Source organism: Bactrocera neohumeralis, chromosome 6 (genome assembly GCF_024586455.1).
Source record: "Bactrocera neohumeralis isolate Rockhampton chromosome 6, APGP_CSIRO_Bneo_wtdbg2-racon-allhic-juicebox.fasta_v2, whole genome shotgun sequence".
Taxonomy (NCBI): Eukaryota; Metazoa; Arthropoda; class Insecta; order Diptera; family Tephritidae; genus Bactrocera; species Bactrocera neohumeralis.
In genome coordinates, this window is record NC_065923.1 from 74,700,557 (window position 1) to 74,722,218 (window position 21,662).

The window sequence follows — 21,662 nt, forward strand, 5'->3', positions numbered from 1 at the left end:
TGTCGCTTTTATATTTTTTGTTGTTGTTTTAATATTTTTTGCTGTTTTTATATTTTCTGTTGTTGTTTTTTATATTTTTGTTGTTGTTTTTGTATTTTTGTTGTTGCTTTTTATACTTTTTGTTAGTGTTGCTTTTTATTCTGTCATTACATTTCAACGCGCAGTTCATTTGCACATAGTCACACACTCATACGCTCACACGAGCGCACACAGTAATTTCTTTCGTGCATACGAGTGTGCTTTCATTTTTCTGGTGCCAGAATGTCTGTCTAAAACCAAAGCCAGTCGGTACGCGCTGTACCCGTAACACCATAATACATAGCATGGCAGGGTACGACGTGCTGCGGGACTGGCGGACGTTGCTTAATGAGTTGCCGAGGCAGCCAAGCAAATGCGCATAGCACAAAGGTGGCAAAGTGGCGGCAGCGGCGGCGACGGCAAACGTGACGGTTGTTGCGGTTAGCTCACCATTGGAGGTGAGCTGAACACTGTACTGAATATATAACGAAGTGATGGCTGAGGGCGGGGTAAGGCGCAGGCGGCGTTTGGCAGGTAAGGCAGATGTAAAATGAAATGAGATGAGTGGAGGAGCTTGACATGCAAGTTGAGCTTGAGGTTAAGATTGTGAGGTAGAGGTGAGCATGAGGTAGAGGTGAGTGTATGTAGCGGCGTTGTGTTGTGCGCGGTGGAGTGGGGTCGCTTTAGCGGATATGAGTATATGGGGCAATCAAGTTGGAGACTCAACGACGCTCGGGTAATCAGTCAGCTGTAGTAATTGTCGAAGCCCCACCGCAGTGCAGCTCCCACAAGCTGACAAATATGAGCCGCAGGTAACGTGTAACTAATTTCTCTAAATGTCAACACACACACACACACACACATTGATGGGCATGGCATGTTGGTGCTTTCAGTTGGCAACACGTATGAATCCACAAAAGCGTTGAAAGCGCATCAATCCGAACCGGGTTGGATTCGTTCACTAGTAAGCAGCAAGAGCGTGGGTGTTGGGTGTTGGAGGGAAAGGCGTCTAAAGCATGGCGGCGTACGTGTCGCTGTGCATACATACGTGAAAAGTTCTAGTGTTGAGTAGTTGTTGTGTAAGCATTTCGAAAGCAAATTTGTGTTTATAGTCTTTTTTTATTTTTTTTACATTTTTTTTAAATTTTTTTATGCATTTTTTTCGTCTAAATATCCGCTTAATTCATTATTCATTATTTATCCGCACTTCAATTTCCATACTAGCTGGGTGTGGGTCAACAGCGTTTATCTTGATTTGCCGCAGGTAACATTGAAAATCACCATTCAAGCAAATTACGTTTAAATAATTAATTTTTTCCTGTTAAAGCATTCGCGGCAGCCGCAAACAACAAAAGCCGAGCCAAGCTACATAAAATCGCTGAAGCAGAACAACACAACGAATTATTACGTGCAAACCACATAAAAAGTAATTATATTATTAGAACTTGACGAAACGAAAGCAGCGCGCTGCTCTGTGACATGGAAAATTTCTTGGTGACTTAACCCATTCAGTTCATACCGTTCAGACATAATTGAGTAATTGTAGCGAAAATGTACTTGAAATAATGTTGAAAAGCGTACAAATGTATCCAATGACGATAAGCAACAAGATGGACAGCCTTGTAATGGCATGAGACTTACTTGAGCTTTTACGGATCCGTATCGAAATGTCTCAAGCAACATGTGGTACTAAAAATTTGAATAGAGCTCCACATGAACTGTAACGACATATGAAAAGGATTCACTCCTAATCTGACACATAAAGAGTGATCCATTTCGATGTTCTTTACTTTTTAAAGAAAAAACACCCAGACTTCAGATTTAATGGGGCAATGTTTAGTATGATTCGAAAGAACATTCTTTGGCATTCATTTTTTGAAAATTATCTCTTTCAAATGTTGACCGCGGCTACGTCTCAGATGGTCCAGCCATTGAGTCTAAACTTCGATGACTCTTTCAAGCATTTTGACTGGTAACTGGCGAGTGACATGCGTGATCTTCTGTTCCAAGGCCTGAATTGAAGCGGTATTGTCCGCATAGACTTTAGACTTTACATATCCCTACAGAAAGAAATCTAACAGTGTGATAACGCACGATGTTGGTGGGCAATCGACCGGCTCAAAATGTGAAATTATCTGCTCACCCAAGTGTTCTCTCAATAAATCCATTGATTGCTGCAGTGTGTGAGAAGTGGTGCCGTCTTGTTGAAAGCAAATGTCGCCGAGATCACGAGCTTTAATTTCAGGATTCAAAGAGTCGGTTATCATGGCGCGATAACTATTGTCATTGACGGTCACGTTCTTACCATTATGATTTTTGAAGAAATATGAATCGATGATTCCACCGACCTACAAACCAAAACAAATCGATTTTCTTTCTGGATGAAATGACAGTTCTTGAATCCATTCAGGTTGCTCTTCGTCACAAATGCGGCAACTTTGCTTGTTTACATACTAATTGAGCCAGAAATGGGCCTCATCGCTGAACACAATTTGGATTGAGAAAGTCGTATCTTCTTGGAACTTTTCAGGAACGAAGGAGCGAAGCGATGTCGCTTGGGAAAATCGAGCGACTGCGCTAAGTCATTCCACACGTCAGTCCGCGTAGCTGCGAACGGTGCAGAATCGACTATTCATGGTCTTCGAATACATTTTCAGATACGGATGCTATAATCTCTTCGCGACGTGCTGGATGTGGTCTGTTCGATCGAATATTATTCAATAATGAATTCGTGCTCTCAAGATAGGTGATGGTGTTGCGAATGGTAGGCTCAGTAGGCCGATTGGACATTAATAAAACCGAGTTTTTACATCGATATGTAACAACGGATAAAACATTTATCCAGAAGGACCACATAATAAACGATCACATTTGAAAAAAAGGAGAGTGCTGTTTCCTTAAGTCAGTGTAAACGATGGCAAAGATCCACGAATTCGGCTTTGTATTGCTTCTGCATTCAACGTAATCGACAGGTCTGACCCTTAGAGACTATTTCCTTTCCTCAGACCTCAAAAGAATGCTCGCTGGGAAGAAACTTTCGTCGAAACTGAGCCCTACTTTGAAGCAACAGACAAAACATTCTACAAGCATGGTATGAAACAATTGTTCGGTCGGGGTCTTATCAATTGACCGTTATGCAAAATATTCGTCAAACCGGATCTGAAGTCGCTAAATTTTCAAAAATTTCTTTTTTGTTGGAACTTGTGGAACGGTCAGAATAATATTTCATTTCAACTGAACAGTTTTTGAAGATAAACGGTAGAAGTTTACGTGGCGAAATCTTGGCTGTATTTGCTCTCTCCAAATTTGACTATGGCGAAATCTTTCGTGTGTTTTCTTCGAATTGTGTTTTATCTCTCTGATTTCCCGAAATGTTACAAGCACTATTTGGTGCTATAAAGTTTACCAGATATTCTTTTTATATTTATCTCTGAGTGTCTGCTAAGCCAAACTGATGACCATTATTCGAAATTGAATCCGTTCAATCGACATGGCCATTTCGACATTATGAACTTGTGGAACAGTAAATTTTGCAAGATAAATGAGCATAGATAACTATTCCTATTCCTATTAAACTGTGGAGCTTTTGCAGATAAACGGAAAGAATTTATATGCAGAAATCTTTGCTATATTCGAGGGGATCCAACTGTATTATCTGTATCTGACTTTTGTCTCCCACCAAACCTTTTTTTACTGATTCTACCCACAATGGAGCTTGACTCGTGTCAATCAATTACATATTTGCCATTATGTCAGCCACAAGGTACGAGTATATAGTCGCAACGAAGCCGTCTCGTCTTGCGCTTCAGCAGCCCACAAGCTGCAAGCGGCCAACAAGCTCCAAACCCAATCAAGTAAGGCCTTATAAGCGCGCCAGCTTGTTTAATTAAAATTTATCACAGCGTCCAAAAATGGCAAATAAAAGGCGGAAGGCGGATGGCGGGTAGGGCAGCAGATAATTGCTCGATAGAAGCGGCAATAAATAAATAAAAAATATAAAAAAAAATATTTTTAATAAGATATACAATTAGTGCACGGCAGCGCGGAGCAGCAGCGCAAGCGGCTGTGAATAAGCGTGTAGCACGGAAGCAGCCCAAGTGCAGGCGTATTTTATTAATAAAATTTGAAATATAAAAAAGCCGTAAAAAATATAGAAAAATTATTTAATCGCCAATGAAACTAGTGATTACATGTGACAGCAACGGAAAAGTGTCCGGGGGGTTACGGGCAGTTCAGCAACACGCTAGCAACAGCAACAGCGAAAATTGCGCGGCGTGTGCCGCTGAAAAATCACTTTTTTCGGAAATGCCAAGCACACGTTTCCTTTGATGAATTTACTTTGTGGTTCTTTCTTGCTACTTGGCTACAAACACCGCTGGTGACACGTTGGACTGCGCTGCAACAAGTCAAAGTGACAGACACTCGCAGATATTTATATAAACCACATAGACTAGCGCTTGTGTTGGCCCCCACGCTAGCGACTTTGACAGACTGCTGGACGTCAGCAAATTGTGTCGAGCGATTTTTTGATGTGCGATTCGCTTGCCAAACAACAACAACGACAAGTATATGGCATATACAATATATGCTAGAATATTTTAGAGCAAATGCTGTTGCATATTTATGAATATGGGTTTGCGAAAAAAACTAACTAAATTATAACTAATAACATAGTAACAGTAATATTTATGGAGCGAGGAAGGTAGTGGGAAATGAAATGTCTATTTCTGTAACAATTTTGGTTCAATTATTACGGTTCAACTTTGGATTTGACCATTATTGTAGTAATTTTCTTGACTATTTTTTACTAGTTTGGATTTGTCTATTTGAAACTGATATACTGCTGACCAAAATCTGCCATGTAATATCTGATAGAACTGCTCACTAATATTTTAATATGAGTCGCTTTTGCGAAACAAGCACAGTCAGCTGACCGCTAAGTTGAGTTGAGTTCATAACAGCTTGTCAACCAAACAACTAGTTAATTTCAGAGAAAGAAATGTAAAGGCGAGTATGCCTGCTTTATATTTGGGGTTTCCCAATAGTAGAATATAATTCTGACCAAAATCTGGCCTCCAAACATCTAATAAAACTATTCATAAATAGCCAGTGTTGCTAGTCATTCAGCTGACTGTTAGTTGAGTTGTCAGCCAAACAACTAGTTGATTTCAGAGAAAGAAAATGTAAAGGCGAGTAAGCCTGCTTTATATTTGGGGTTTCCCAATAGTAGGAAAATTAGGAACTGCGAAAATTTATCACAAATGAAATGATATCGTTAAAATTATACACTAAACAGTGTATTTTAAGCTTGTCACTAAGTTGTAATACGCAGAAGGAAAAGTCCAAGACCCTACTAGTCGTTCAGTTTTTGAGGTATCAATCCAAACTTTTGCACACCTGCTTTTCTCACCAAAAAGCTACTCATTTGTCGGAAACGCTGTTATCGAATGACTGTAGTATATAGCTGCCATACAAATTGACCCTCCCACTAAAGTCCATATATGGAACCCCTTTTTATTTGAGCAGGTATCACCATGAAATTTGGCAAGGATTATTATACAAAGCAACGCTATAATCTCCCAAGAAATTGTTCAGATCGGGTCACTATAGCATATAGCTGCCATACAAACTGACCGCTCCATCTCAAGTCCTCGTATGGAAAGCTTTTTTATTTGAACGGGTATCGTCACAAAATTTGACACAGATTATAATCTAGGTCATTGCTATAATTTCCAAAGAAATTGTTCAAATCAGACCACTATAGCATATAGCTGCCATACAAACTAACCAAACAAAATCAAGATAAAGATGTTTTTATACCCTTTTATGCTAGAAAAAATGTTCCTGTAAAGGGTATTATAAATTCGGGGCGGTGTTTTCTTATTTTAAATATACAAGTAATACATAGCCAGAGTTTGGCACAAGGGTCAGACTTGGAAAAATTTATTTATACTATACGGACCTTTGTAGCTGAAAATGTTAAGAAATGATACATAAAATTTTATTAATTTTTTATTTATATAAAAATTTTTCTAAATTTTTTTTTCAACATTTTTTTTCAAAAATTTTCAATTTTTTTTTTAATTTTTCAAAATTTTTTTTTTTAATTTTTCTAAATTTTTTTTTTAATTTTTCTAATTTTTTTTTTAATTCTTCTACATTTTTTCAATTTTGTTTTCGTAATTTTCTACATTTATATGTAACTATAAACCCACGTACAGTAACACCCAGTTATCACCTCTTTGATCTCAAGCATATAATATCAAGCAGTGACTAACTGTATTCTTTTAACAAGCTGTTGATATTTTGACAAGCCTTTATGGCAAACTTGTCGTCATATCAGCAAACAAATGTGTGCACCCAAATTAAATGACATAGACATCATATTTAAAAATATACTTCGAAATGATAAAATTTTGTATTTATTTGCACACTGCATGCAGAACATGCCAGAGGTGGATAAATTCACAAATATATACGGGTGTATAAAAATTAATGCATAAAGGTTCTTTGACGAAGGCAAGTGAGTGTGCATGTATTAATATTAGGGTAGTGCAATTTATAAGCGCTTAAAAGGCTTGATTTAATTCAAGTGTTATCCTTTCTCACATTTTATGGAATAGTTTTTGTTTGGTGCCTTATCGAATATGAAAGTGCAAAGATGTGTTAACCGCACCGTCAAAATTGATTTGCATAACTTTGTACCGACCATTCCGGTCTTGAAAAAGCTCGACGTTCTGGAAGGACTCTTGAAGTCGATGTGGATAAAATAGAGTCTTTGGTCGATGCAAATCGGCGAATAACGACTCGAGATTTTGTAGAAAGATTGAATTTGTCTAACACGATCATCTTGTGCTGGTACAAGAAACGTATACGATTGACTTCGAAGTGACATATGTGTTCCTCAGAAGGAAATTTGCTTTGAAAGAAGATTCACCTAAAATGTGGACATCAAAAACCACTTTCCAAAGATTTCCTCCTATAAATTCTTTCCGTTTATCTTCAAAAGCTCCTCGGTTAAATAGAAATAGTTATCCATCTTGTAAAATTTACTGTTCCACAAGTTCATAACGTCGAAATGGCCGTGCTACACTGAGTTCAGCGACCGCGCAACTTTTTACCATTTTTGTGGGATGATTTGTTCTTTACTGCAAAATATTCCTCAGTTTCGACGATCACCTCTTCGTTCGATGAAAATTTCTTCCCAGCGAGCATTCTTTCGAGATCCGAGAACAGAAAATATACGCTGGAGACCAAATATGGAGAATATGCTGACTGCGGAATCAATTTGAAACGCAATTCTTGAATTTTTGCCAATGATTTCACTGACTTGTGACGCAGTGCACTCTCTTTGTGAAACAGCACTTCATGTTTGCTTCTTTCAATGCGGCCATTTTGCGGTGATTTCGTACTTCAAACGATCCAGTTACGCTTTGTAATAGCCGCTGTTGATGATGTTTCCTCTTTCAAGGTAATTAAATTAAAATTATTATATTCGCTTCCCATAATACAGACGCCATAGCCTTGACAGCCGACTGTTGATTTTGTAGCGGGTTCATGGTATGCAGTCCATTTGGATTAGATTTCGAAAGGATATGATGGAATCATGACGCAAAAGCTCGCGTCGCCAAGCACTGCTCCGAATCATCAACTCAACGTTCTTTTTGATCAAAAGTGATCTTGCCTGGCACCCACTTTCTCAGCCTCAAACATCTGTGAATAATATGATGTACACGTTCAATTGATATATTTAGAATGTCTGCTATCTAGTACGGCATAAACTACTTTTTGAAATGTTTGATGTTTTCGTCGGTAACGACCTCTTTTGGACTTCAACTACATTCACCATCTTCAGTGCTCATTTCACCATATTTCAAATTAGCACACCAATTCTTGGTGGTTGATTTTTCTGAGATAGTGTACGGAAGGTTAGAGGCATGTGAAGAAGTTCACGCAAGTGAGGAGCGTTCTCTGAGCGCCTTTTACTTGGGAGTGGACAGAAACTTTTCTTTTACATATGGCGCAAGCAGCTCACGTCTTCCGGTCTTAGACCTAATATCCTCTGGGTAGCCAAAGAACATCCGTTTGAAGGCAAGCTAAAGCTAGAAAGCGAATCATGCCTCCCATAGTGAAAAGGATACAACAACCTCGGATGAGTGACCCCCCTTATGACGAGGAAGATTTATGGTCCTTTGCACATTGGCAACGGCGAGGACCGCAGTCGATGGAACGATGAGCTGTACGAGATATACGTCGACATTGACTTTATTCAGCGTATTAAGAGACAGCGGCTACCCAAGTCGTACGAATGAATCAAACATGAGAGTATTCGGCGCAGTAGCGGCCAGGGGAAGTAGCGGATGAGGAAGACCTCCACACCGTTGGCAAGACCAAGTGGGGAAGAACCTGGCTACACGTGGAATCTTCGTTTGACGCGCTGTTGTAAACTCGACTATAACCATATGCGTTGTCTACGCCAATAAAGAAGAAGAAGAATTGTCCGGAATCATTTTCAAGAAATTTCATAACGACCCACCCTAATTATCACTGTGCAAGTGCACTTCTGGGCTGCGACTGCATATTGACCTGACCATTTCGGTGCCAGCAACAGCAACAGCAACAGCAACAGCATCAGTAAAATCAAATGCAACAACAACAACTACAACAATAGCAACAACCAGCACTTGACAATGATTTGTGGCGCGGTGAAATTTTTAAATCAAGCCAAGAGCGAATTGAGCAAAATAACAAAAAATGCAGCTATATAGCGCATATACGCACGCACATACATACAATATCAGCGCAGCACTTGAGAGATTAAAAAGTTGCACAAGTAAATGTGGCGATTTTGCAATTCAGCAAATAATGCTTGTGAGCTACAAATTAAAATAGCGTATAAATTGGGAAATAAAGGCCAAGCGCACGTGCGCCCGAAACTGGGCCGCCGCTGCGGTGGGAAAATGCATGCAAAAAAAAAAAAATACAACAAATACAACAAGTACAACAAAAAGTGGACATTTTGGAAATTTCATAAAATTCGCTGGCGCATTTGACAAGCCATAAATTCTTCCTTTTTGAGCATACACGCCGCCGTCGACGCGCGCTTAAGCACACACACACTCACATATGTATGCATGCTTGAGCTCATACAACGGCAGATAAATATGTTAAAGATTTTTATACTTTTTGCGCGCTTGTTAATCAGCGCATTTAATTTGCACGGCTTTGCAATTAAATTCTCGCGGAGCCACAAATGAGTGAGGAAATATCGCAAAATAAATAAATAATCGCCCGCGGGCCATTAATTATGCGCGTTGCATTACGGATTTTACTCTTTTCGAAATACTTACATAAGCGATGCAGTGATTCTTGGCGATTTCGCATTTTCGTTGCATTAACAGTTATCTTTTAATATTTCATTAATTTTCGCATTTATTTGCTTTTTTGCATTTTTCTTTGCTTTTGCTATTTTCGGTCGCATTTTCGGTTGCATTAAAATAAATGACATAAAATTGTTATTTGCTGTTGTTGTTGTTTATCATGCTTCATATTCATTGCTTTAAATGGCGAAAAGAGCTTAAGTTAATTGGCGCGCGGCTGCCGGCTACGCAACGCCACTCGGCCGGCGGTCGACGTCTCTGGTGGCGCAACTTGATGGCGCTGCTGTCACTGTGGCTGCCGCGCCGGCATCTTCCCGTACGTAACGACCGTTTGTGCCGCTATCAATTGCTGTCGCACCGCGCGGCGGCGGTTAAGCGCGTTGCGCGCCTCGTTAGGGCGTCCGTAAAATGTAATGACTACCGATTACTCGTTTCATTATTGTTTATTTTAATATGCGATTATAATACGCGGCGACAGGCAATGCCACAAATAAATTAAATACATACAAACGAGTGTCGTGGCAGGCATTTCACCTGTTTGGGTTTTTTTTTTGTTTGTATGTGAAAGCCAAACTGATTTTGAAACGAGTCTAATTTGTTTGGAGTTAAGGTAAGCAGCATAAACCGTCAAAAAATTGCTGACATTGAAGTAAAGTCCAATGAATTTAAATACTAGAGTGTCATAGCATAAAAACAGAGACAGAGAAGTAAAGAAAACTCTCTTAATTTGTCTTTAATTCTTATATAAAAAATACTTAACCTCGATTGCAGCGAAGCTATAAGAAACTTCATAAATCGTGCAATAAATCTGTAGTTCAGTTTGTATGGCAGCTAAAGGGTTTTTCAATAGAGACGCTACAAAAGTAGACCGGTAGTGACAGCAAACGACGCCATATTTTTTCCCGTTATTTTGACATTTTTCTTCAGTAAGGTGTACCATTTCATCATGGAAAGATATACGATCCAACAATGAGTCGAAATTATTAAAATTTACTACCGAAATTCGGAGTCAGTGGCCTATACTTTAAGAGAACTACGTCAAATGTATGCTCGTCCAGACATAGTACAAAGTGTTCCCGTGCCAGTGAGACAAAGAACTGCCCGTAGTGTACAGAACATTGCTGCCGCTAGGGCATCAATTGAGGAAGACCCAAATCAGTTTCTCACACGTCGTTCTCACGCGTTGGGCATCTCTGTGACGTCGTTGTGGTGAATTTAGCGAAATGATCTTGGTCTACAGCCGTACAAGATCAAATTGACGCAAGAACTGAAGCCGCTTGACCACCACGATCATCGTTTGTTCGTAAATTGGGCTGACCAACAACTTGAAAATGTTCCGGGTTTTCATCGACAAATCATCTTCAGCGTTGAGTCGCATTTCTGGCTGAATGTTTTCGTTAATAAACAAAATATGCGTTACTGGTCAGGCAGCAATTCACATGTACTCCATGAGTCACCATTGCATACCGAAAAAATTACGGTTTGTTGCGGTTTATGGCCGACGGCGTCATTGAGGCGTACTTCTTCCATGATGATCAAGATCGGCAGGTTACTGCGAATGGGTATCGCTACCGCTCAATGATAATCGAATATTCGGGCGCGAATTGGATGATATTAATATGGACAATATGTGGTTTCAACAGAACGACGCCACAAACCACAAAGCGAATGTCACAATTGATTAATTGGAAACCAAGTTTGATGAACGTGTTATCGCACGAAATGGCGCAGTCAATTGGCCGCCTTGGACGTGCTTAGACTAGACCTTCTTGGAAAACTCGTTCCTATTTAGTTCCAACCAATGACATATCAACTTAAAAGCACGCTGAGTGTCACAGAAAAAGAGGAAATTATCTGCTAACCGAAGTGTTCTCTCAATAAATCCATTGATTGAAGTGATGTGTGGGCAGTAACGCCGTCTTGTTAAACCAAATGTCACCGAGATCACAAGCTTCAATTTCAGGCTTCAAATAACCGGTTATCATGGCGCGATAACGGTCGCCATTGACGGTTATATTGTCATCGGCAACCTGTTTAAAGAAATATGGACCGATGACTCCACCGGCTCGCAAATCACAAGAGGCCGTTGCTTTTTGGGAACGAAATGGCAGTTCTTGAATCTCCTGAAGTTGTTCTAACAGAACTTGGCTCAAAAACGTCGGATTTTCTTGGAATTTTTCAAGAGACCATAGAAGCGATGTCGCTTGGGAAGTTCGATCACAAAAACCCTGCTGTTCTTAAGCCTCTCTTATGAATACATTTTGTATAGCCAGCGCTGCGAAAGGCTAGTGAAGATCAGGTTCGTTACTTAGTTGAAAGAACTTCACCTGTCGCTCTGCGACTCACCCTACTATAGATACTCACTATAAATAGCGCTTATGCATCTGCACAGATACAAAATAGAGCATCCAATGCGCGGCGCTGTTGCGTATGTTGACGACTGCCTATCGGTTCGTTGCGTATAAGACGGTAAATTGAAATGAAATTAATGAAAATATTATAATAAGCGCGCAATTTATGACAAGCGCGCTCACTGGTCCACTTATTCACTTGTATGCATGTTAATGTTGTTTTTGTTGTTCTTGTATATGTTGGTAAAATGCATAAATGTGTTTGGAGGCTATGGGCTAACACGGCTGTTGTTCTTATACCACCAACGCTACAACTGATTTTGTTGTTGTGCTTAATATTGTTGTTATTGCTTTTGTTTCTTTTGTGTTTGCTGCCAATGTGCAGGAGTCTCAATGCTTTCGGCAGCAGCGTTGGCCATAATTACCGCCGTGTGAGGCCAATTAATGCAATTAATATTAAACAAAAAAAAAAGAAATACAAAAACAACTGCTTTGCACAATATTAACAACATAATCAGACAGGGCTTACAGTGTGTAATTGAATTTGTAAGCGCACGCAACAACAAACAAATAAAGTGTACAACAAATATATGCACATTTGTATGATTATTAATATGCATATAGGTATGTATGTGTATATGTTTATATTTGCCTCAACGCACACCCACACATTAATGCTGCGGCGCTTCAACGTTTGCTTCGCGCTCGCTTCAGCGTGGCGCGGCAGCGCTTGGCTCACCTCAAATTGCGGTTTTGTCAGAATGAGTTTATTTTTGCATAAATTAACTGTGCACTGTTGTTGTTGTTGCCTTATTAATTACTCGTACTTTATTTGATGTGCATTTTTATTTAAATACACACCTACAAACATAAGGTTTGACTACTGCCTACATAATTATTTATTTATTGCTGTTGTTGGCTGTTATTTGCACAACAAAAGCGTGAATTGAGCAAAAGAAAGAAACCCCTTGAAAATTAGCATTTTTAATTCGTAATGCATTGTTGTTTAGTAATATTATTAAAACAAGAAAAAACGTTAACTTCGGTAGCATCGTTGTTTGAATACCCTTCACAAATAATGAAGTTTTCATACAAGAACTTGACTTTGACCGGTCAGTTTGTATGGCAGCTATATGCTATAGTTATCCGATCCGAAAAATTTTTTCAGAGATTGTAGCGCGGTCTTGAGGAATAATCTGTGTCTCATTTCGTTAATATATATTTTCAAATAAAAAATATTTTCATACAAGGACTTGAATTTTGTCAGTCGATTTGTATGGCAGCTATATGCTATAGTCATCCGATCCGAACAATTTTTTCAGAGATTGTAGCGCTACTCTGGCCAATTATTCTTTTAAAATTTCGTGAAGATATCACTTGAACTAAAAAAGTTTTTCCTACAACAACTTGATTTCGAGCGTTTAATTTGTATGACGACTATATGCTATAGTAGTCCGATCCAGAAAAAAATTAACAAATATTTTAACATTGCCTTAGATATTAATCTACGCCGAATTTCGCGAAGATATCTTTTGTAATAAAAAAGTTTTCCATATAACTACTTGATTTTGACTAATCACTTTGCAGGGGAGCTACATATGTATATGCTATAGTTATCCGATCTGAACAATTCTTACCTTACCTTGTAAAATAAAAACAATTTCCCGACAAGAACTTGATCAGTTTTTCAGGCAGCTATACGCTATATTGGTCCGATATCGGCGGTTTCGACAAATTATTAGCTGCTTGGGGAGAAATAGACATACGGAAAATTACAGATCGCTGTCCCACAAACTGAAGGACTAGTTCGCGTATATACAGACAGTCAGACAGACGGACATGACTAAATCGAATCAGCTCGCCACGCTGATCATTTCGGTATATATAAAGCATGGACTACCCGTTGAAGCCGCTCGACCTTAACAAGCGAGATCGCTTCGCTTTATGTGCTCTTGAGAAGTTTCACGATGATCTGACGTTTTCGAGCCAAATTATGTTCATCGATGAGGTCTATTTCTGGCTCAATAGGTATGTAAACAAGCAAAGTTGCCTCATTTGGGGTGAAGAGCAACTTGAGGAGATTCAAGAGCTACCATTCCTTACAGAAGAAACAACGATTTGGTCTGGTTTGTTAACCGGTGGAATCATCGGTCCATATTTTTTCAGAAATGATACTGGTGAGAACGTAACCGTCACTGACGACCGATATCGCGTCATGATAACCGACTATTTGATGCCCGAAATTGAAGCTCGTGATCTCGGCAACATTTGATTTTAACAAGACGGCACCACTTCCCACACACCGCATCAATCAGTGGACTTATTGAGAGAACACTGATCACCAACACTGAACACCATCTGAGCCAAAGCCGCAGCCAACATTTGAAATAATCTTCAAAAAAGAAAGCGATAAAATTTTCTTTCGAAGAATAATAAACAATTTCCAAAAAATTTTAAGTTTCTGTAATTAAAAAAAAAAAGTAGGGAACCTCGAAATGAATCGCCTAATATAAGCACTTTATATGGTTTCGCACTTTTAAATGTTTCAAACGTCGTGGCAAGCTTAGTATGGAAGGTATAAGCTATGGAAGGTATAAAAATCCGTTGATTAAATTATAAAATGTTCGTTATGTCTGTCCGCCGCATCAGCGAGTTGTGTTAGACTCAGCGAAATACAAGTACAACTGTATTTAACAATGGGCTGGGTGTGTGTCTTGCATTTGCCGCATAATGAGTGGGTTGTGTATAAAATATGTATGTGGGGCACACGTGTGGCCCACAATTAAATATATATTTATTCATAAAAATGATATTTTTTCCATTTGCATATATGTATAACGGTATAACAGCAATTGGAATACGGTTTCTTGGTCTTCTTATGATATAATTTTGGGAGAAACTGAAAGTATTTGAAAACTCGAGAAAATCGAATACAAAGAGTTCAAGAAATGGAAAAGTGATCATAAAAGTCGAATAAAGTTAAGTTCGGTCAACAGAAAAAAATTTCCTGCGCGACAGGGCCTTCGGTTGCATTTTAAGGTGGTCTATTTTCTGGGTTTCTTTTTCATCTGATATTTTTTGTTGTTGTAGCGACAGGAAACATGCCTGAATTGCATTAATTTAGAGGAATGCGGCCAATTTGACATTCCCTCTTCTTCTTCGCCTTAATTTGATTTCATCGATGTTGTGCTCTTTTGTCGTTCTCAATTAAGAACATATGGAATATAAAGTTATTTGTATGGCATAAATACTTCTCAAGTCTGGCGAGTCTAAAAAGCCGACATATACCATGGATGTCTTCTAAACTCGCTTAATAAATTCTGTAAATTATTTGGTGTGTGCTTTCTGGCGATACCACATTAATCAACCCATACTTATTAGAACGTCCAGATAATTTTTTATCAGCTAACCCCCGGGTTACTCCAGTACACATTCAATCAGTATGATATACATACCATAACAATAACATCGAAAACCTGGACACAGAACTTTCGATTTTCGAAATATCGCAGGCGAAATTCTTACAAGCTTTATAGAATAACTTCTACAATTTATCCTAACCTTTAGCATTATATATTTTTCATTCAGCTTCCACAGTAAATTATTATCTGCAGCTTAATATTGTTGTTAGATTTTATGAATTTGTGGAACACAACGGTAAATTTTCTATCCTGCTTAATACTATTTCCAGATTTTATGAACTTGTGGAACACATCTTATAAATCGCGTTCCTACATAATGCTGGCTCAGAAGACTTGTCGTTGAAGCATCAACTTTGGCGACGCGGCCAATAGTTTTCACTGCATTTTGTGTCACCCTAATGCCGCTCACAGGCAATTGACTCAATCTATCATTCCCAAATGCATTGTGCGAATGCGTTTTGCAGCTACTGTGCCGTTATCGTCGACTTTTTCAGGGAGACACACACACAACAACGTGGACTTACTACATTTTTACAGCTTTGGCTTATTTTTTTTTTTTAATATTTTGCTGCGGCTCTGTCGTGCCCGAACATTGGCACTTTTTCGCTGTGCGAAATGCTAAACTCGTTTTTGGCACAAATCAGGTTTCACCGTATCAACCGAAAAAATCAAGCGCTGCGGTGTTGCGCTCGATCGCCAACTTGGACACCGACGCCGCGCTGCAACTTTACGGTGGTTAGTTGTTGTTGTCAATGCAACCTTTTAGTGTTTTTAGGTTGTTTTGGATTTGCGATTTCTGCATTTTCGTTTATTTTTTTATTATTTTTTAATTATACTTATTTTTTTTTTGATTTTCTTAATTTTTATTATTTAACCTTATTTATTTTTTTTTATATTTATTATTTAATTTAATTTTTTTTTTTTTGATTTTTATTATTTTTCTTTTATTTTTTTTTTTTAATTTTTCAGCGCTTTTCAACTGCAGCAAGCGTCATTCGTTGCTATGCTGCAACTTGCAACAACACAGCAGTTGCTAGCATCTGTAGTTGCAATGACAGTGGCCGCTTCCAATGGCACCCTCCGCGGCGCACTCACGCCAATGCGCCGAGTTTGCTGCAAAAAGCGGTGATTTAGTTGCAAGTGCGTTGTTGTTGTTGCCACCGAGCGAGCAAACAGGTAGCGCGCACTATTTTAGGACAAAAAATGGGTATATTGACTTATGTCCATCTGTTGCCAGCTGTTGGCGTGCCGTTTTTGCGCAATTAAATTGGCAGTTGTAACTGTTATTTTATTTGCTTTGCGTTTTTTGCACAATTTTAGTGCCAATTCGGTTGGTAGGCAAAGAAATTTGGTATCAACCAGTCGTTTCCAATTTTTTTCAGTTTTTTCAGTTTTTTTTTAAGTTTTTTATGTTTTTTTTTGCGTTTTTGTTGCTTATTTTTCTGTTTTCGTTGCCGCTGCTAACATCAAGTGCTTGTTTTTGGTTTCCTTTTTCTTTTTTTTTTTTCATTTTGTGTTGCTGCCTTTTATTACCACTTTTTCAGTTACGCGCATGTGACTGCAGGCCGTAAATGTTGTTACCAATTTTTTCCAACATTTTTATGGCGATTTTATTGCCGAAACGAAAATTTAAGTGTACCCATTGCAAAAAAAAAAAAAAACAACAACAAAACTACTTGCCGTACAAGTACAATCCTGTAATCAAATCTCCGCTGCACTTGTAGTGCTCCGAAGCAAAAAAGGCACAAAAAGCCACTTACAACATGAGGTCAAAAGCGATATAAACTGAACTCTTTTACATTTCAAGTTTTGCAAACATACAAACAGACATTAATTTCGGCATTAATTCCTAGTTCTGTCATTGTGCGCGTAGATTTCTACTTTTTACGGTCAGTTCGGTATCAGCTTTTAGTAGTTTGTTATTTGGTAGCTTCGTTGTTTTACTCTCAACGAGAATTAGAACTTTACTCTTTGTTACTGGTTAGTGCAGTTTGAAAGGGATTTGCCTGAATAACCAAACTTTTTTTGCAAAAGTAAACTCAGCAAGTAAATGTTTCAATACAACTCAAGCATAAATATTTAAGAGATTTTGGAAAAAGATACCGCAAATACCCGTAAACACTACAGAGACGCCTAAAATGCTTATAGAAACTGTTTAGCTGTTCAGAACTGTTTCATAAAATATCATATAACGTCAGAACGTGCATCACAATATCGAGGAAGAACACGAAAAACAATACGTCATACTGCTGGAAACATTAAACAGTTTTCAAAACTATTAACAAATTAAAGGCAAATTAAAAATTTTGAGCGCTTGGAGTACGAAGTGGCCAAACTGAATAATTTCATGTAATTTCCAAAAATTCAACAGAAATGCTGAGCCGTAACATGCTATTCTGGACTTAGCAACCATAATTCATAACATGTATCTCATATTCTACACAATATTTTCAAGTTAAAATTTATGTTTAAAGTGCTAAAATATATACTAAGAGTTGCTAAGAAACCTAAACTCCTTAAAAAACAGGCCATGGGTCACATGGGATGATCGCCTTAAGCTAGGGAAAACTACGACACCAACTACTAGCAAAAGTGCAATTGCAATGTCTTTCAGGCTCAGTATAAACCGTAGGAGCTATAGGAAACTCTACGCTCTGAGCAAGATCCATCTTTTAATGGTTGTAGAAGTTCTAACTGGACACTGTTCGGTCGGGATTCATGCAGTAATATTGAATATTTTACTGAATGTCAGCTGCATTAGCCGTTTGGTAGAAAACGAGATAGAATAATCTCAACATTTAGTCCTTAAATCTCCCACTTTGCCAGATCAAAACAAACACAACTCGGATCTCATACTTTTAGGAACTCAGGTGAAACAGCGGAGATAAAAATGACCTTTCAAAACGGTATTCAATATCCTGGAAATTGCAACCTTTTTGCTTAGAATTTTGAGTTAAGTAAAACAGGTCATGGAACTTTGTATATTTCTAACCATTATTTCATAAGCTGTTTGAGAACAGTGCATATACTGGTATGAGCAAAAAATAGTAAGACTTTGTTCATAATTTTAAAATTCCTAATTTCTTCCTCACAATCTATATCGTTCCCTTCAAAGTTATCCCCTTTGGACCCAATACACTTGGTCTAACGTTATTACCAATCATCGAATAACTCAAATACTGTTCCTTGTTGACAGTTTGGCGGTCGGAAGGTAAATCGGAGTTCACCACATCTCAAGAATCGAAGAAAACTGTCAATGGAACCTTGATTTTTAACCTGCTTATGTGTTTTTTCGACTTCGGTTTAAATTTATCAAGATTTTCGGCCGAGTGATCGTCTGTTTCCGGGTCGCAAGCATAGATCCAAGACTAATCGCTAATAATAATATGTTTCCTGGCATTCCGTTAGTCGGGAAGCATTGGTTCACAGACGTTATCGCAAAAAAATTTAATAATTTTGGAACCAATCGTGCTTTCACTTTTCTGAGGCCCAAATGATCTTTCAAAATAGTTTTTATGGATCCTTACGATATTTCAACGCTGTCAGCAAGACCACTGTTCACCAGTTGATGTTGATGGCCGTTGAATATGATTCGTCGTCTTTGTGTTTTCGACCCTCTTTGAATAATTTGCAACAATCAAAAACACTTTTTTTTTAAACGGAATGCCCAGAATGACGAGTTGAGCCGATTAAGACATATATGCGAACTAGTAGCTCAGTTTCATCAATTTCTATCAATATTTTCAAGCAAATATGGAACTTTAAAATTAAATATTTACTGCTAATATTTGCCTGCGTGGGTGTATTGTAACAGCATGTTCCCAGATGGTAGATGGACATATGAACATATCAGCCATTTCCCTTGAATTCACTACAAATAACCCTTTGCCCTTTCCATGCTACACCCATGCCTTTATTTAAGCATTCATTTTGCATACAGCCTCTGCTAGTTATTTGTTGTTGTTTTTGCTGTTACTTTAGCACAGTGAAAATGTAAAATCCGAACTGAGAGGCAGAAAAAAGTCGCCACACAAAGATGCAGACACAATACAAAAGCGAGTGGCATGTGGATGTGCGCGCAGCAAAGACGGTTATCTACGTGCAATGGCAAGCGAGTCAGCAATAGCAACAGCAACAGCAAGAGCACAGACAACAACACCGACTGTCGCTCGGTTAACCAGTTAGGCAGTCAACGCGTCAGACAGCGCGACGAGCAGCCAGCGAGAGCAACGGCAGTCAGCTGGCTGTGTTGCCGATGAAACGGGTTAGTTAGCCAGTTGCTAGCTGCAATGAGTGCATGCAAGCGGGCGGACGGAAGCGTACACTTTGCAATTGTTGTTGTTGTTGTTGTTTTTTACTACTGCTGTTAGCAAAGGCAGCAGTTGTGGCTGTGTATAGGCGCAGAAGCAGGCTAGCGAATGGGCCAACAACCGCAATGAGTGGCTTTTGTAGTTCATGAACGGCCAGCGAACTTACAACAACAGCAGAAACAACAATGATAGGCTGTGTCGCACAGAAAGCGAGTAAAACGGTAGCAAACCGGCTTGAATGCAAGTCATTGCGGCGCACAGGCCTGACTCTTGGGGCCAACTCAACAACCACTACAGCGCGCACGCCCCACCGCGCGCAGCTCAGCATACACACACATGCACACGTACGCACAGTTTGTGGCATCGTTAAGCCGTAGCAGGCGATTCGTGAGCTTTTGTGCAGTCAGCAACAGGCGCAGCTGTAATTTTCTCTACTTGCTGTTGTTGTTGTGATTGTTGTTGCCATGCGCCGTAAAGTGGGTGCACAATCATTATGATGCAAATGCATTATAGCGAGAAACTGCAAAAAAACGCCAAAACAAAAACAAGAAAAACAACAACAACAACCGATTCACAATGAAACAAAACGCAAAGCGTGCAGCGCTGTCTTGACTTGATTTCGGATTCGGCGAGTTACGCTGGTCACGTAGCCTACTACCGCTGCGCATGCCTCCGCCGCGCTGCGCCAAGGAGCCTCCATCAGCGGCTGTTGCTGCGTTAACCGTGTGTTGATGCTGTTTTTTCTTGTTGTTGCCGTTATCGTTGTTGTTATTATTTATTATTGTTGTTGTTGTTGCCATAGGCATGGCATTAACAGTGTGTTTGCTGTTGTTGTTGCCGTATGCATGTAATTAACCGTGTAGATTTGTTGTTGTTTTTTTTTGGACTGTTGTTGTTGTTGCCGTAGACATGGCGTGATGTGCTGTGGCTTGTTCTCGTCGATTTTTCTTTCATATTTGCATTTATTGCCACTGTTGTTGTTATCGCATTTGCTGCTGTTATTATTGTTTTTGTAGTTGTTGTTGCTTACAATTTTTGTTGCCTCATCAATAGCAGAATTATAAAAATGAAAATTGCTAATAAAACTCAGCTGCGATAAAAGTGCTGGCAATAAAGTGGCGAAAACCGCAACAACAACAACAAAAGCAATGGCACATTAAACACAATTACAATAACAATCGCAATTATGCTACCCAAAAGCCATTAAATTGCATATGAAATTAAATTTTTATTCGGCGCTTGTTCACACTTTTTGGTTCGCCATTTGTTTCGCCGTCATTTTTTAGTGTCTCGCAACTTGTTCTTTTTGTTCTTTTTTATATGCTTGCGGTTGTTTACGCTTTCTGCAAAGCATTTGCAATTTTTACGCTTTGAAGTTTCAGCTGCTGGCAAACGCTAATGCGCTTCAACTTCATGCGTGGTTTTTCCGACTTTTGTTGCAAGAACAGTTTTATTACCCTTTCGTGTAACGCAGAGTCATTTTCAATTAGAAACTAATCGCTGACGTGGCGAGTTTGCTTTGATGGTTTAGATAAGTGGTAGACACTGGTGTGTCGGGCAGCAGCGGAGTCAGAATTGCTTTCTGGGGCTTTCGCCTTTCAGCATATTTTTAATATTGACGTTACTCCGAAAATTGTTCAGAATTTGAATTAAAATTTTCGATTTTTCGGAGATTTAGGCACCCGCAGAGGCTCATAACTCTGTTTGTTTACTGATATTTATACTACCGTGTGGAACTTTCCTTAAAAATACAGACTGAAATTTAGAAATGAGCGCCAAAAATTCTAGTATGAGCTCAAAGGCTCAGTAAAGGTTCCATTAATGGCTCTTATAAGTCGAAAGAAGTATGATTAAACATTTTAGTTAAGAAATATTCAGTAATGTGGTACTACACATACTCCGCTAAAAATTACTGTGAACGACGCTTAGAAAGTTGAAAATGGTTAGATTCAAAGCCGGAGCAATATGAACAAAAAACTGTTATTCCCTCAAGACAACTTTAGATTATTATTTACAGCATTTACCCTTAAAAGCACTAAAGTATGACTAGAAAGTTTGCTGTTCTTCTATAATTTTTTGGCTCAGATCCTCGTCCTTCAAGTAGTGACTCCAAGAATATAAAGAGGAGGCTCTTAGACTCCTCTTTCGAACATTATCATGAACATCTCATCCATATGAAAT

The 21,662-nt window shown here is 38.8% G+C and overlaps 2 long non-coding RNA genes across 7 annotated transcripts in view; one reads left to right on the forward strand and one right to left on the reverse strand.

The window, feature by feature from the left end:
• Positions 1 to 21,662, reverse strand: part of LOC126761174 (uncharacterized) — a 951,325-nt gene that overhangs the window by 573,878 nt on the left and 355,785 nt on the right. The window lies entirely within an intron of this gene.
• On the forward strand, positions 444 to 4,658 carry LOC126761178 (uncharacterized). Of its 2 annotated transcripts, XR_007667338.1 has the most exons (4): positions 444 to 830; positions 912 to 1,097; positions 1,243 to 1,282; positions 1,346 to 4,658. It is a non-coding gene; the product is annotated as an uncharacterized LOC126761178 (long non-coding RNA). The 2 variants fall into 2 exon arrangements; XR_007667337.1 differs by having other exon boundaries at positions 444 to 1,097.